At 36.1% G+C, this 14889-nt stretch overlaps 1 protein-coding gene across 1 annotated transcript in view; it reads left to right on the top strand.

The window, feature by feature from the left end:
- Window positions 1-963: 963 nt before the first annotated feature.
- LOC132193860 (protein tiptop-like) overlaps window positions 964-14889 on the top strand; it is a 62012-nt gene continuing 48086 nt past the window's right edge. Inside the window, exon 1 of the mRNA XM_059614792.1 lies at window positions 964-1062. The gene's annotated coding sequence lies outside the window, so the exon portion shown is untranslated. The remainder of the gene's footprint in view (window positions 1063-14889) is intronic.

The following is a 14889-nucleotide window of genomic DNA, read 5'->3' as shown; positions in this document are numbered from 1 at the left end:
AAAAAATATTATGCAATTAAAACTTTGAAATTCCTATGCTGGAAGATTTATTTTACTAAAAAATGTATTTAAAATTGTTACTGGAGAAGAAAGAAATAAAAAAAACCAAATAATTGCTTTTACTGATTTTACAATTTCCTTAATAGGGCTTTTTAATATTTGGTCAAATCAAGGCTATTGTTTGAATATTGCTAATTGTTTTACTCTGGAGCCAAATATGTGTTCAAGAGAGAGCTCGTGCTTTAGTCGCAGTTTAATTTAAGGTGCATTTTTATTTTAGATTGTGAAATTTCGAGACAATAAATCTGGAAATTTTTAGCAGTTGAGGAGTGACACAAATATATATATACATATATATTTTTTTAAATTCAATTTTGACGAAAGTAGAAGAACTTGTGGGAAGAAAAATAATTATGAATTGACTTTTTTTGCGCACAGGGACATAACTCAATAGGGACAGTTCGGACATGTCCGAAAGTACACCGGGCCCCAAAGTAAGCCTTTGAAAGTCTTTTAGGGTCAGTGAATCATTGTTTGCAAACGCTGGAAGAAGCTCTTGAAAAAAATCTATAATAATTACATTTTTCTTTGTTCTGTCTACAACGAGTTTTTTTAAATATATTTTACTTACACTGAAATATGTCAACGTTCAAAGTCAAAGATTAAAAAAAAAGTAGTGTATGGCGAGAAAATAGCAGACAAGCTAAATTCTGCTTTTGTAGGGAACGTTTCAATGCAACATGTTTTCTTGGTGCTAATTTGGCTGAAGGCGAGGAAGTCCTGCACGAACCTGTCAAAATTCGTGGATATAGAGATGGAGTTTTCTCTCAATTCTCTGGAATGTGGAATCTCAACACAAAACGACGATCTAGATTTTTCTCTGCCTTTTCGTCGCCCCACCACATTGTGCAGAAGTGCAAGAAGTGATGTGAACGCAAAAATGTGGACATTAGTCAGCGTTCAGCCGCGGTCAGCGACAGATCCTACAGAGATAATGAGTGGCCAGTGTGTCAAGAAGTGAAGGTGCAGTCGGCAGAGACGGGTCGTGTTTTCAGATTGGAGGTAGGATTTATTTTTGATTATTTGATTGATAGTTAAGGGAAGATGGAGCGCGGAATGCAAACTATCGAAAATCGACATGTCTTTCCATGTCCCGGCCGCCCCTGACAGCACCCTTGAGTCTCTTAACTTGGTACTCATGAAGCATCAACAAGTGTAAAGCTTATTTTTTTTATTTAGAAATATATTTCAATTTCTCTTTTATTTATTTTAAGACTCAATTGAATTGTAATCAAATAATTTATCAATATAAGTAATACAATAACAAAGATCATTCAATTAAAATTAAATTAAACACTAACGCTTTGGGTTTGTGTGCTTGAATTTAAAAAATATAATAATAATTAATAATTTACATTCACAAACCATGTATTGTATATTTTTATACATTTGGCCAATTCTAAGTATTGTTTAGTTATTTTTATTTTTGTATCTGAAAATGTTTGAAAAAAAAAATCATTAATAATGTAATATTCAATTTCTAATTAATTTTAATTAATGATTTGCGCATGAATTATTAGATGTCATTTTTTTTTAAATCCAATCTAATCCGGAGTAAAAATAAAAATTATGCCGGCGTTTTGATGGACCTGGCGCGTCTCACGAGCAGAGTGCATAAAAATGCGCTGGTCGGTGGCACGGATGACAAGTCTCGGTGCGACGCAAAATCAAAAGTACGGCAGGGCGCGGTGGTTGCAGCGGCAGACGCGGAGATGAGTGCTGTCGTCAAGGGGCGAGTGGGCGGGTGGTCGCTGAGGAGCCACCGGACTGCTCTGTCAGTCAATAATGCAGCACCACAGCCATCAACCCTAATAATAGCCTGGTGTGTCGTGTCACCCCTGCCGCCGGCCAAGACGACACGACATGCACACCTAGCGCGCAATAATATAAAGCCGGAGCAGCACTAACTTTTAATAAATGCGCGCGTCCAACAGAGAATGCACCACCGCACTCTGTGATCACCTCGGGGTCCACCGGTCAAGGGATGCGCGGAGTGTTTATAGCAAAATACGGCAAGATGGAATTCATAAAGGAAAAAAGAATCAGTTTGTATTATATCAGAACAACAATTTGGTTTCGATTTTTTTTTAAAGGAGCATTTTTTTGTAAATGAAATTTTAACAATATTTGTGATAAATACAAAAAAAAATAACATTAAAAAAATAAGTAATTATAATAGGCCATGAATATTGATGAATTTTTTTTTAATCTAAAACCACCTGCAAATTTAATTTATTTAAAATTTAAAAATAGATTTTTCGCATTTATTAAAAACATTATAAGGTTGCTACGAACGTTATTTGGTGGAATTTATCCCAATTTAAGGAATACAATTTTTAAGAATATTTCCACAAGAAACAATTTAAGATTTAAAAAAAATCAGTTCTCCCAATGAATTCAAATTATTTTGTGACGTCTCCTTGGAACTGACATCTTGAAACCAATGCAAATGTACAGGAATTAGAATTAAATTAGGTTATTTTTATGCAGAAGACAATCATTAAGATGATCTCCTTCTGGTGGAAAATTCAGGATCTAAAAGTAAATTTACTTTCAAGTCTTGCTCTGTTTTGGAAAAAATATATACATGCACAAGAGCGCGGTGAGTTTTTAATTCTAATTTGAAAATCCCTTCAATAATTCTTCTATTTCTGAAATGTGAAATTTGAAATTTCTAGCACTACTAAAAAAGTTTGAAATTTTTGAAGACAAATTAAGATTAATTAAACTTTTAATACTGTTTTTTGTAAAATAAAGAATCAAGATTTATGCACAATTTTTTACTTCTGAATATTATTTCATGAAAATTTCTAAAAAAATTATGATTTTTCTTTTCAAAAACAACATTTCTGATGAAGAATTTTACATTGTTGTGATGATTTTGGTTGTTTGTTCTCATCAAAAGCAATCAGAATTAATGATTTTTTAAATTAAAAATATTAAAATGAAACATGTTTTAATTAATAAAGCATTGCATGCCCGAAACGAAGTAAGAAAGGGCCGAGTGAGTGAGAGAGAGAGACGTACTGCTCATGCAGCTGTACTGACTGACCAGAAGGGCGGAGGGAAGGGGGTGTTTTGCCTTGGGCAGGATCGATACTTGTCACTCAGCCAGTATCGACCAGAGCACACATTAGAGCAAGACAGCTCTGGCAGGCCGCGCGCGTCTCGGCCTCTCTCTTTTCCACCCCTCTCTCCACACCTTGAGCGGCGGCGGCGGAGAGCGAGCGGCAGTCAAGTTGATGTGTGCACCAAAGGCGAGGCGCACACACACACAACCCCTGCCTGCTTGTGTGTCCTGTACAACTTATATGACTGCAATGCGCTCCTATATATTACATCATCTGCCTGCGCGAAATTCTCCTCTTTTCTTTCCTTCTTCGCTCTCGCGCTCGCCACCACTCTTCGCGCGTCGCGCCCTTCGATGAATAAATACATAAGCAATTGACGCCTGCTGTAGTGGAAATTGGCATCTGCACCCAGATTTGCAAACGCGTGATTAATGGGGCGCGGGCAATCGGCCAGACCGACGAACGCCTGCCGCTTAGGCATCGCTTCTTGAAACGCGGCCCAGCGGGTTGCATACCTGCATTCTCTGTAAAAACTATCCGAGATTTTCTCTCCCACCCCCCCATTGATGGGCGCACGTGTTGGATTTGCGAGATCAGCGCGAAAATGACATTGTAAGCCGAAGTGATAAAAATTTGATTTTTTTTTTAAATAATAATATTGAAGATTTTCTTGAAAGCTGAAAAATTAAATAATGAATCAGTTTTTTTATTAATAAAAAAATTATTTGGACAAAATTAAATTTAAAACTTAAGTGAGCTATCATAATATTCAAATCAAGTCTGTCAACAAAAGAAGATATTTTTGGAAATTATTGGAAAGTTTAACCTTTTTAATTGACATGGTTCACATGGTTAATATAAGTCTCTGCATTAAAATTCAACCAAAATAAAAAATTTGGCAGTAATTATTCATTTCAGCGGCAGTAAAAATCTGTTCTAATTATTAAATCAAAGTAAAAGTATAAAAATACAAAAGGTTTTTAGTATTTTTTTTTTCTTTTTAGATAAATCAAAAAGTGTTTTCCTCCTGTTTTTTTTTTCTTTCCAATTGCAAAACACCAGCTTGGCCGAGGTTGATTTGGTGCAGAGGGTGCAGCCGGGACTGCAGAGGGCGGCAGACTTGTTTTGTGTATTTAGAGCAATCTTGGGAGAGAGAGCGAGCGAGGCACATTATGAGCGGAGATAGAGCGGCGAAGTGGAGGACGAGATCGATTGTTGGTGTATAAGCGCGAGAAGACTCAGTGTTGGTCACCCATTACGCACTTCAACTGTCTCCTATCTGCTACCAAACCAGCAACCAAACCCCCTTTACACCCTTAACACCCCCGGCATATATCTCCGCCGCACCTCCTCGCCAGCTCGCTCGCCGCCGCCTCCCTTTTTTCCTGCTGCAGAACATCAACCCCAGCCATCTTCACCGGCGAGAATCAAAATTTTTAAAATTTCATGCAAAAATAATTAAATTTTTAATCCGAAAAAAATTTTGAGCTCTGGCTGGCAATGAAAAAAAATTTAGGGATAAAAAAATGAACTATTGTAAAGCATTTATATTTGATTAGTTTTTGAAAATGATAGATTTGAATTTTGTAAACAAACAATGGGGGAGATTCAATAGACTTAGCTCTCCCGGGATAAAAGATATCCCGGGATATATCCAAAGGGATAAAATTTAGACCACTGTCCCAGGTTAAATATTTTTTGTCCCTCCTTCAATTTTTTCTCCCCAAGTCATTATGGGATATCTTTTCTTGGCCCCCTCTACGGGATAAATATTTAACCCGCGCTAAAATCAAATGAGCTGGTAAATAAAAGGTCGTCAACATGCTCGCAAACTTTTTAGATTTTGGCCAATTGCAATGAATAAAAAACTTTTTCAAATCAAAATTTTGTGAGGATCATGGAAATGAGGGCAAAATTGAAATCCAAAGGTAACACAAAATTCTGTATCGAACTAAATTTAAAATTGCTTATTTATTTTGCTCAGAAATTTCTAAAGACCTCTTCATCAAAGCGAAATTATGCAAGGATTTTTTTTCCTTTCAAATTTTGTGCACATAAAATTTCAAATTTCTCAACGCTTAAAAATTAAAATTCTCAAGCTTATTTTTTTATTTGTAGATAAATTAAATTCGCCAATTTTTTTTAATTACACTTAACAAATAAAAAGGAAAAAAATTAGTGAACGTGAAAAAGTAGAAGAAAAAAGAATTTGCTTTTCTTTCATCTTAAGTGTTTCCCAAATATTTAAATATCTTTTCGTCAAATTTAATTTGGTAAAATAAATCTTTTTCTTGTGGCTATAAAATCAAGTATTGAACCAGGAACCAGTGGCTGGCTACGGCTGCCGGCTATCAAAAGTGCATCTGCAATGAACACTCAGCTCAGCCAATGTCAAGAAAATTTTTGAATGTATTTAATTTTTTATTACTAGCGGCTGACCTTTTTGTTTCAAAATTGATAGCAAGGTCAGGTGGTTCAACAGTTGAAATAGTTGACGGCTTATTGATGGTAAAATTGTTGGGATGTTTAAGCAAGGTGGTATATAATTAATTAATTATAAAGGGAGAACGTGCTTTGCGTGTTTTAGCGCATTTTGGGAATCGTATGAGAGTCGAAAACGACTCCAAGTTGATGACAAAACGACTCCAAGATGACTACAAATTCACTACAAAACGACTACAAACGACTCCAAGTTGACTACAAATTCACTACAAAACGACTCATTTGAGGTGCTCATATGAGCACCTAAATTGAGCTGCTCATATGAGCAACTAAAATGAGCACCTCATATCAGGTCCACAAATGAGCACCTAAAATGACCACCTCATATCAGGTGAACATATGAGCACCTAAAATGAGCACCTCATATCAGGTGAACGTATGAGCACCTAAAATGAGCACCTCATATCAGGTGAACATATGAGCACCAAAAATGAGCACCTCATATCAGGTGAACATATGAGCACCAAAAATGAGCACCTCATATCAGGTGAACATATGAGCACCTAAAATGAGCACCTCATATCAGGTGAACGTATGAGCACCTAAAATGAGCACCTCATATCAGGTGAACATATGAGCACCTAAAATGAGCACCTCATATCAGGTGAACATATGAGCACCTAAAATGAGCACCTCATATCAGGTGAACATATGAGCACCTAAAATGAGCACCTCATATCAGGTGAACATATGAGCACCTAAAATGAGCACCTCATATCAGGTGAACATATGAGCACCTAAAATGAGCACCTCATATCAGGTGAACATATGAGCACCTAAAATGAGCACCTCATATCAGGTGCACATATGAGCACCAAAAATGAGCACCTCATATCAGGTGAACATATGAGCACCTCATATCAGGTGAACGTATGAGCACCTAAAATGAGCACCTCATATCAGGTGCACATATGAGCACCAAAAATGAGCACCTCATATCAGGTGAACATATGAGCACCTAAAATGAGCACCTCATATCAGGTGAACATATGAGCACCTAAAATGAGCACCTCATATCAGGTGAACATATGAGCACCTAAAATGAGCACCTCATATCAGGTGCACATATGAGCACCAAAAATGAGCACCTCATATCAGGTGAACATATGAGCACCTCATATCAGGTGAACGTATGAGCACCTAAAATGAGCACCTCATATCAGGTGCACATATGAGCACCAAAAATGAGCACCTCATATCAGGTGAACATATGAGCACCTAAAATGAGCACCTCATATCAGGTGAACGTATGAGCACCTAAAATGAGCACCTCATATCAGGTGAACATATGAGCACCTAAAATGAGCACCTCATATCAGGTGAACATATGAGCACCTAAAATGAGCACCTCATATCAGGTGAACATATGAGCACCTAAAATGAGCACCTCATATCAGGTGAACATATGAGCACCTAAAATGAGCACCTCATATCAGGTGAACATATGAGCACCTAAAATGAGCACCTCATATCAGGTGAACATATGAGCACCTAAAATGAGCACCTCATATCAGGTGCACATATGAGCACCAAAAATGAGCACCTCATATCAGGTGAACATATGAGCACCTCATATCAGGTGAACGTATGAGCACCTAAAATGAGCACCTCATATCAGGTGCACATATGAGCACCAAAAATGAGCACCTCATATCAGGTGAACATATGAGCACCTAAAATGAGCACCTCATATCAGGTGAACATATGAGCACCTAAAATGAGCACCTCATATCAGGTGAACATATGAGCACCTAAAATGAGCACCTCATATCAGGTGCACATATGAGCACCAAAAATGAGCACCTCATATCAGGTGAACATATGAGCACCTCATATCAGGTGAACGTATGAGCACCTAAAATGAGCACCTCATATCAGGTGCACATATGAGCACCAAAAATGAGCACCTCATATCAGGTGAACATATGAGCACCTAAAATGAGCACCTCATATCAGGTGAACATATGAGCACCTAAAATGAGCACCTCATATCAGGTGAACATATGAGCACCTAAAATGAGCACCTCATATCAGGTGAACATATGAGCACCTAAAATGAGCACCTCATATCAGGTGCACATATGAGCACCAAAAATGAGCACCTCATATCAGGTGAACATATGAGCACCTCATATCAGGTGAACGTATGAGCACCTAAAATGAGCACCTCATATCAGGTGCACATATGAGCACCAAAAATGAGCACCTCATATCAGGTGAACATATGAGCACCTAAAATGAGCACCTCATATCAGGTGAACATATGAGCACCTAAAATGAGCACCTCATATCAGGTGAACATATGAGCACCTAAAATGAGCACCTCATATCAGGTGCACATATGAGCACCTAAAATGAGCACCTCATATCAGGTGCACATATGAGCACCTACATATGAGCACCTCAAATTGCTTAATTTGCAATTGGCCAAAATGTAAAAAGTTTTCGAGCATGTTGACGATCTTTTATTTACCAGCTGATTTATTTTAGCGCGGGTTAAATATTTATCCCGTAGAGGGGGCTAAGAAAAGATATCCCTCAATGACTTGAGGAGAAAAAATTGAAGGCGGGACAATAATTATTTAACCGGGGACAGTGGTCTAAATTTTATCCCTTTGGATATATCTCGGGATATCTTTTATCCCGGGAGAGCTAAGTCTATTGAATCTCCCCCAATATTTTTAGAGTTTTTAAATTTTGAAATAATATTTTCAATAAATTTGCTCATTAATAATTGAAATTTTAAAAAATGAATTAATATCTGCATGATATTTTAATTTGTGATTTTTAATAATTTCAATATTTAAATAAATGGAGAGTAATTTTTCCATATAACATGAATTTCTAAATTAATTTAATTTAGTTCCGCTGCTCATAATAGGATTTATTAGTTTCCAAGGTCCAACTACGACATCCTCACGTGGCCACCTAATTTTCGGCGTAATTAAACGACACACCCCTGCCGAAAACACACATCTCTGCGCAACCCTCTCTCCGCACATCGGACAGATTCGAGTGCTGAGTTGTTGTTGTTGTTGTTGAGGGTGTGCTTTTTGCGGGCGACGTGACACTGCAGCGCAGCTCCTCCACCTTAATGGCCTGCTGCATTATTGAAGTCGGCGGCATTAATTTATTCAGGATCTAATTAAAAATTTTCAGATGGTGGTTGAGATGGCGGTGCAGGTTCTGAGCGAGGCGCTGACGCCTTTTTGTGCATGAGGAGCAATTCTCATAAATCTTCGGGCTTATCGCACCGCCAGGATTAAAAATCCGATGGCCGGACTTATTTTGAATATTTTATACCGCAGCACCTCTCTCTGACTGAGTCAGCCGAAAGTCTCTTCCATCCTGCTTATGTGCCGTAATTTGCATTCTAAAAACCGACAATTTGAGGGGTTGCTGGTGGAAAAGTATAATGGACTTTTGCGCAGGGCATTTGCTTTAAACGTTTGAAAGATAACTCATCGCTAAGAGTCAAAATGAATTTAGAAATTTAACTTAAAATACTTTCTTGTGTAACAGGAGTTCTTAAAATAATGATGATAAAATGCTTGTGAAAATGTAAAATTGCATTGTTAAGTGTTATTGTTTTCCCTTTGCTTCAATTTTAACGCTTTAGATTAATTTATTTGAAAATAAAACTAACGAATACAGTATTTTAATCTTCACTTTAAAAGTAATTAATTGTTCAGCGTGACATTGTGGTGCTAACATACGGACGAATTCATTTTGATGATATTTTTCATGCAATATAATTTGTTCTTTGGTCAATTCCAAGGATACATTTTAAGAAAAATTGAATTCAGTGAGAGAACTGAATTTTTGGAAATTAAAATCAGGTCTTATGGGTATAATTGTGGAATAATTTTTTAATCAAAATTTTCCCGTTTAAAATCAAGTTGAATAAATATAATCAATAAGTGGCCAATTTCAAAATTTACATTTGATCACAAGGGGAACTTTACGGTACTTTTATCATTGTAGCTCTTTGTTAAAAAGAACATCATAATTTACAATAAAACAAAATGAGAACAATACAAAAATATAATCTCACCAAACTAAAAAGTTTTAAAAGATGAACCACTCGAAAACAATAATTGTAAAATACATTTATTGAATTAATTTGAATTGTTGGTATTAAAATAAAAAGGAAGCTACTGATTGAATATTTTTTTTTTTTAATAATTTTCTGAGATTGGAACAATAACACGAGATAAAATAAAGTTATGAAATTAAATTAGCAAGTTTTAGTTTCCTTATTATAATTTAGTTGATTCCAATTGATTCTTGATGTTTATTGCAAAAATTTATTTTCATACCTTCAAAATTTAAGGATTTCTTTTAAATTTCAATTCTGTGAAAATTTCATATTAAATCAAGAGCTTATTTTTTCCTTGAAATGGTGTTTAAATTTCAGATTATAGAATATATTTTAATGTTAAACTGTATTTTTGATAAATATTTTAAACTGAACGTTTCAAAGAAGAATTGGAAAAGTAAAAATAAATGGTATCAAAGACCAATTCGTTAGATTTGAGATGTATTTTTTTTCTCTCTCTATAAGTGAAAAAGGTGTTTTGGAGTGTCCAGCCAATTTGCTCCTCCGCACATAAGCACTCGGAGGCTGCGTTCTTTGTGCGTGCGCGCGGCCACTATAGCATCTCAAGTCGGGTGCTGCTGCTCCATTATGTAATTTTATGAAGAGGGCTTCAGCGGCGAGATGTGTCGTAAAGAAAAAAGCTTTCAAGTCGGCGGCGGCGGCGAGCCTGTGTGCGGAGTGACATATGAAGAATGATAAATTCTAATTAGAAGTGACACGACGGCGCAAGTTGCAGGTATAATAATATTAGATACAACAACAAAGGAGAGTCTCGAAGCAGACATCAAAAGTTCGAGTAGGCACCTGCTGGAGGTCATAAACAATGCATGGACTCGCCGAAATTTGTTGGAGCAAATTATATGCAGAGGCTGCGTCAGTCAAGAGAAGCTCTCTTGACGCGCGAGCTTCTGTCTGCCGACTGCCATTATGTAAAAAAGTTCCAGTGTGGACGCGGAGGGTGCGAAAAATTAAGTGAGAGTAACTCAAGAAGAGCAGAGAACCTTGCCAAAGTGGTGCGGTTGGGGTTGATGGGGCTGGGGCGGAGGGGGAAAACGATTAGCGCGCGGTTGCCGGAGGACTAATTATTATTCCGCTCGCGCAGGTGGAGACATTTTTTACTCATACAGAGCGAAAGCAGGCCAACTTTCTGCGCTCATGTTGAGAGACACGCGGAATTGCCGAAAAGGAATCCAACGTCATCAAAAGTAAAATCATGTGAAAACGTCCCACAACTTATTCTGAACACAAGAAGACAAAAGAGATCATTTAGAAAAATTAATCAGTTTAAAATGTATTTTAAACTGGAATAATTTTTTTTCTCAATTGGCAAGACCATAATATTATCACCTCAAGCATTTGACAGTGATAAAAGTCATCTAGGTAGGCAGGATTAAATTAAAATTATCATTTATCTCATCAGGTAAACAGTTCAGGAAGCATCATCTAAGCGTAGATTATACGCTTCTCTAGTTAAATTGACTTTTAACCTTGCCTGTTGTTTAAATCATAATCATAAAATTAAATCTTTAAAAATTTGAATGATTCTTCTCAAATTTTTCTTATGAAAGGAAAAAGAACACTGAATTTGGTATAGTAAATCCTCTACTTTGTTTAATAAATTTTAGGAATTAAAAAAAAACTATACTGCCAAAACTTTTGATCAATAAGAAACCCATGAAGGTTAGTTGATTTAAAGAAAAAATATTAATCACAAACAATTTGTTGATGATTGATGGTTGCATTTACAATATTGTAATGATTTTATTTTATTAAAATATAAATTATTAAAATTAAATTGTAGATCTAGTTGTGTTCTTTTGAATTAAATTTTCAAAGAAGAATGGAAGATTTAAATTAAAAAAATATTATAATATGATTTAGCAGCAAATTTATTTAAAACAATTTGTTTTACATATTTTGATCATATTTTTTTTAAATTTACCTTCAATTTTGGCTGCACTTATTTTTTTTTTATAACAGTTTCCTTCGGCGTCTCTTAATTGCACAGTGTGCAAAGTATCCGAGCCATCAATCGCTCCACCTCCTGAAAATTTAATCCGAGAGCTCTCTCGGTGCTAGAAAGAGAGCCGTCCCAGGAAAAGGTCTCTCACAGGCGAAGAGTTATTGTTAATTAGAAAAACGGAGGAATCCCCTTCGCTCCCCCCGCTTTTTGTACTCGCGTGTATCGATCGGGAGCCGCTCTCGTCTTGTCTCGGTATATGGAATGAGAAATTTTTAAATCGCTGCCCGGCCTAATAAAAAAGTGTGAAATATATATCGTGAAATATAAATTACTGGAAAAAATAAGTCGTGTATACACAGAGAGGAGGAACAAAAAATATATGCGCCGCCAAAGCTCTCTGGCTGCGCCGCGCCGCGGAGAGTAGAATACGCCTTTGGTTTAAGAGAGGAGAACATTATAGAAAATTTATATGACTCGGTTATACTTGGCATTATATCCTCAACTGTAGTATGAACCTAACAGAAAATCCCTCTAACCGTCCATCATTCGGTTTAACCAATCAGCTAGGAGCAACTTGACATGACGTCAAAATTTATGGGCAAAGAGACAGACTGGCAAAAGAGGGAGAGAAAGAAGGGGGCATTGTCGAAAATATATTTCAAGATATATTGTTAGTTGGGTCATAAATATGTCAGAAATGAGAGAAACAGCCAGCACAGAGAGGAAGGCTCCCAACCAAAAGAGCAGCCAGATCCTTTTTATTCTCTTTGCCTGTGCAAGCGCTGCTCTGCCCGTGTGTGATGTTATTATGTATGAAAAACCAGTTCCAACTTATAATTTTATCGCACATGCATGCGTGTACGCAGCTCTTAATTCATAATCAACATTTGCCAAACAGCTAACGTCGCTCTTATTAATATATTACATGATATAGACGCGCAGAAATATGTTTTTTCAATTAAAAATGAAAAGATTAAAATTTAATTGCTACAAAACTTACGATCACAAAATTATTTTATTTTTGAGCGCTAAAGTAAATTAATTTGCTTGAAAATTTCGGGAAACCAAATCTAACGATTTTTTATTTCAAATTGAAAAAGAACTTTAATAGAATATTTTTTTTTTAATTTTAATTAGTTTAGCGTTTATTGGTTCCATTCCTTTTAACGACTTCCTTTTGAAATTTTTAAATCAAGTCATTCCAACAGTGGTGGCTAAAATTTCCAACGGGCATGCAACAATTGCTAAAAATGGCTCCTATTGTTGCAAATACTTCATTTGCCAATAAGGAGTCCTTTAAAAATTCACGAACATAAATATATTGAATATAAATATGTATTGAACAACCTAATTAATTTCTTTTTTATGGAAAATCTGGGAAAATCAATAAAAATATATTATAATATTAGAAATTATAAAAAATTAAGTTTGAAAATTTGGAAACAATTAAAAAAAAAGATGAGAGTTTAAAAAATAACTTAACAACGTAAACACGACACAACTCTATACATAAAATTTACAAAGAAACACACACTCACACTAACAAATTAACAATATTGTAAGTAATTTTGATCTGTTCAATTAAAAGCCATTTTAAACTTAAATCCTAAATTGACAACACTTCTTTAAATTTTAGCTAAATGAAATTTATTAGAAGTTATTATTACATTATATTAATAATTATATTTTAAATTTTTAACTAAACTTTTTGCATTTTTCCCTCTGATAGTGAGTGAAAGATATAAACGTTTTCGTTTGATCCAGGCAGGCGCACATACAATAGGTCGTGATTATGAACAATATGATCCGACATAATCGGCGAGCAAAGAAGGGCGAAGCAATTTTTCAATATCGTCCCGCTCGTTCTCTCGCATGCTCGCGTTTCTGCATCGAGCGCGAATAATATCCAAAACTGATTCATCAAGGGCAGATGCCGCCCGGCAGATTGTGTTTTTGGCGTAATTTATAGCCCCCGCGCCATAAATAATAGCGGAGAGAAAGAAAAAGGTATTGTGCATCGGGAGCGGAAAGAGAGGAAGCTGCATTTTTGATCAGGCCCGCTTTTGTATATCACGCGCGCGCGTGAAGAAATTATTGCTATTTGTAGTAATACTTTGCGCGAGATAAATTTCATTTGATGATTTACTGCTGTCACTCGTCCTCAAGGAAAGCTTGACCAGCCGCGCGCTTTTTTGGGTTTCACACTTTGACGTTGTCGAAATTTATGACTTTCATTGTCGCCGGATTGCGCGCATCGGAGAAAAGGAATCTCTTTCACGGAATCAGCGCGTTTTGTGTGTGAATAGCAAGGCCGCGGTCATTGACAAGACTTTTTGTCCTTCAAAAAGACAGGCAAGAATTTGTGCCGAGATTTATGGCGTCTCTTCTCTTTCCAGCAATCACTCAAACAAGCGCACAAAAATCACCTCGAACGCAGGCAGCATTATTTTCTGACCATTTGCCAGACAAAAAGGGATTTTCCTTTTTATGCATTCTCACAAGTAAGAATGCAGCGCTTTTAATAAATGAGTTTTTTGACAGGCGTGCATAGTGTGCAGCCAGAGCAGATCCAGAAACGATTAAAATTCTGCGCACTGACAACCATCAATCAAATGAGTGCACTTTTTTTCTCTTCCAGAGCTGTTGATGCAGCGCTGCTCCCTTCTTTTCTTTCCCTAGACTTTTGCTACCTGCTCCAAAGTTTCTTTGTTGCGCGCCCAGTCGCCTCTTCCTCTCTGGCTTTTCCTGCCAGATTCAATCTTCTCTGCACAACCTCAGTCGAGGAAAAATATTTTCTTCAAACAAAAATTGAAAGTAAAACTGTTTTTATGTTAAAACTGTTTAATGTTAATTAATTTTTTGGAACAAAATATACATGGAAAATATTTAACAGTTTGTCAATTTTTTATTAAATATTTTTATGATTTGTAGGACGATTTAAACTGTCGGAAGAGACCAAATTAATGTAGACAATATAATTATGCAACCTGCACAACGCGCCTGTCAAGAAATTGCTTTTTAATTTATTTCGAGATCTATAGCAAATTAAAAAGAATAAAGCTGTTTTAAATTCAACACCCAGTAATTAGGGCTTAAATCAAAACATTCAAATGTTTTTGCTTGACTTTTCTGTTTCAAAATCGTGCAGGAATAGGAATTTCTCAGAATTCTCAGTGAAATTAAATTACTTATTT

Source organism: Neocloeon triangulifer, unplaced genomic scaffold, assembly GCF_031216515.1.
Source record: "Neocloeon triangulifer isolate White Clay Creek 2 clone unplaced genomic scaffold, ASM3121651v1 ptg000005l, whole genome shotgun sequence".
NCBI classification, from domain to species: Eukaryota; Metazoa; Arthropoda; class Insecta; order Ephemeroptera; family Baetidae; genus Neocloeon; species Neocloeon triangulifer.
The sequence above is the reverse complement of the archived record's forward strand: the minus strand, read 5'-3'. Positions and strand labels throughout refer to the sequence as shown.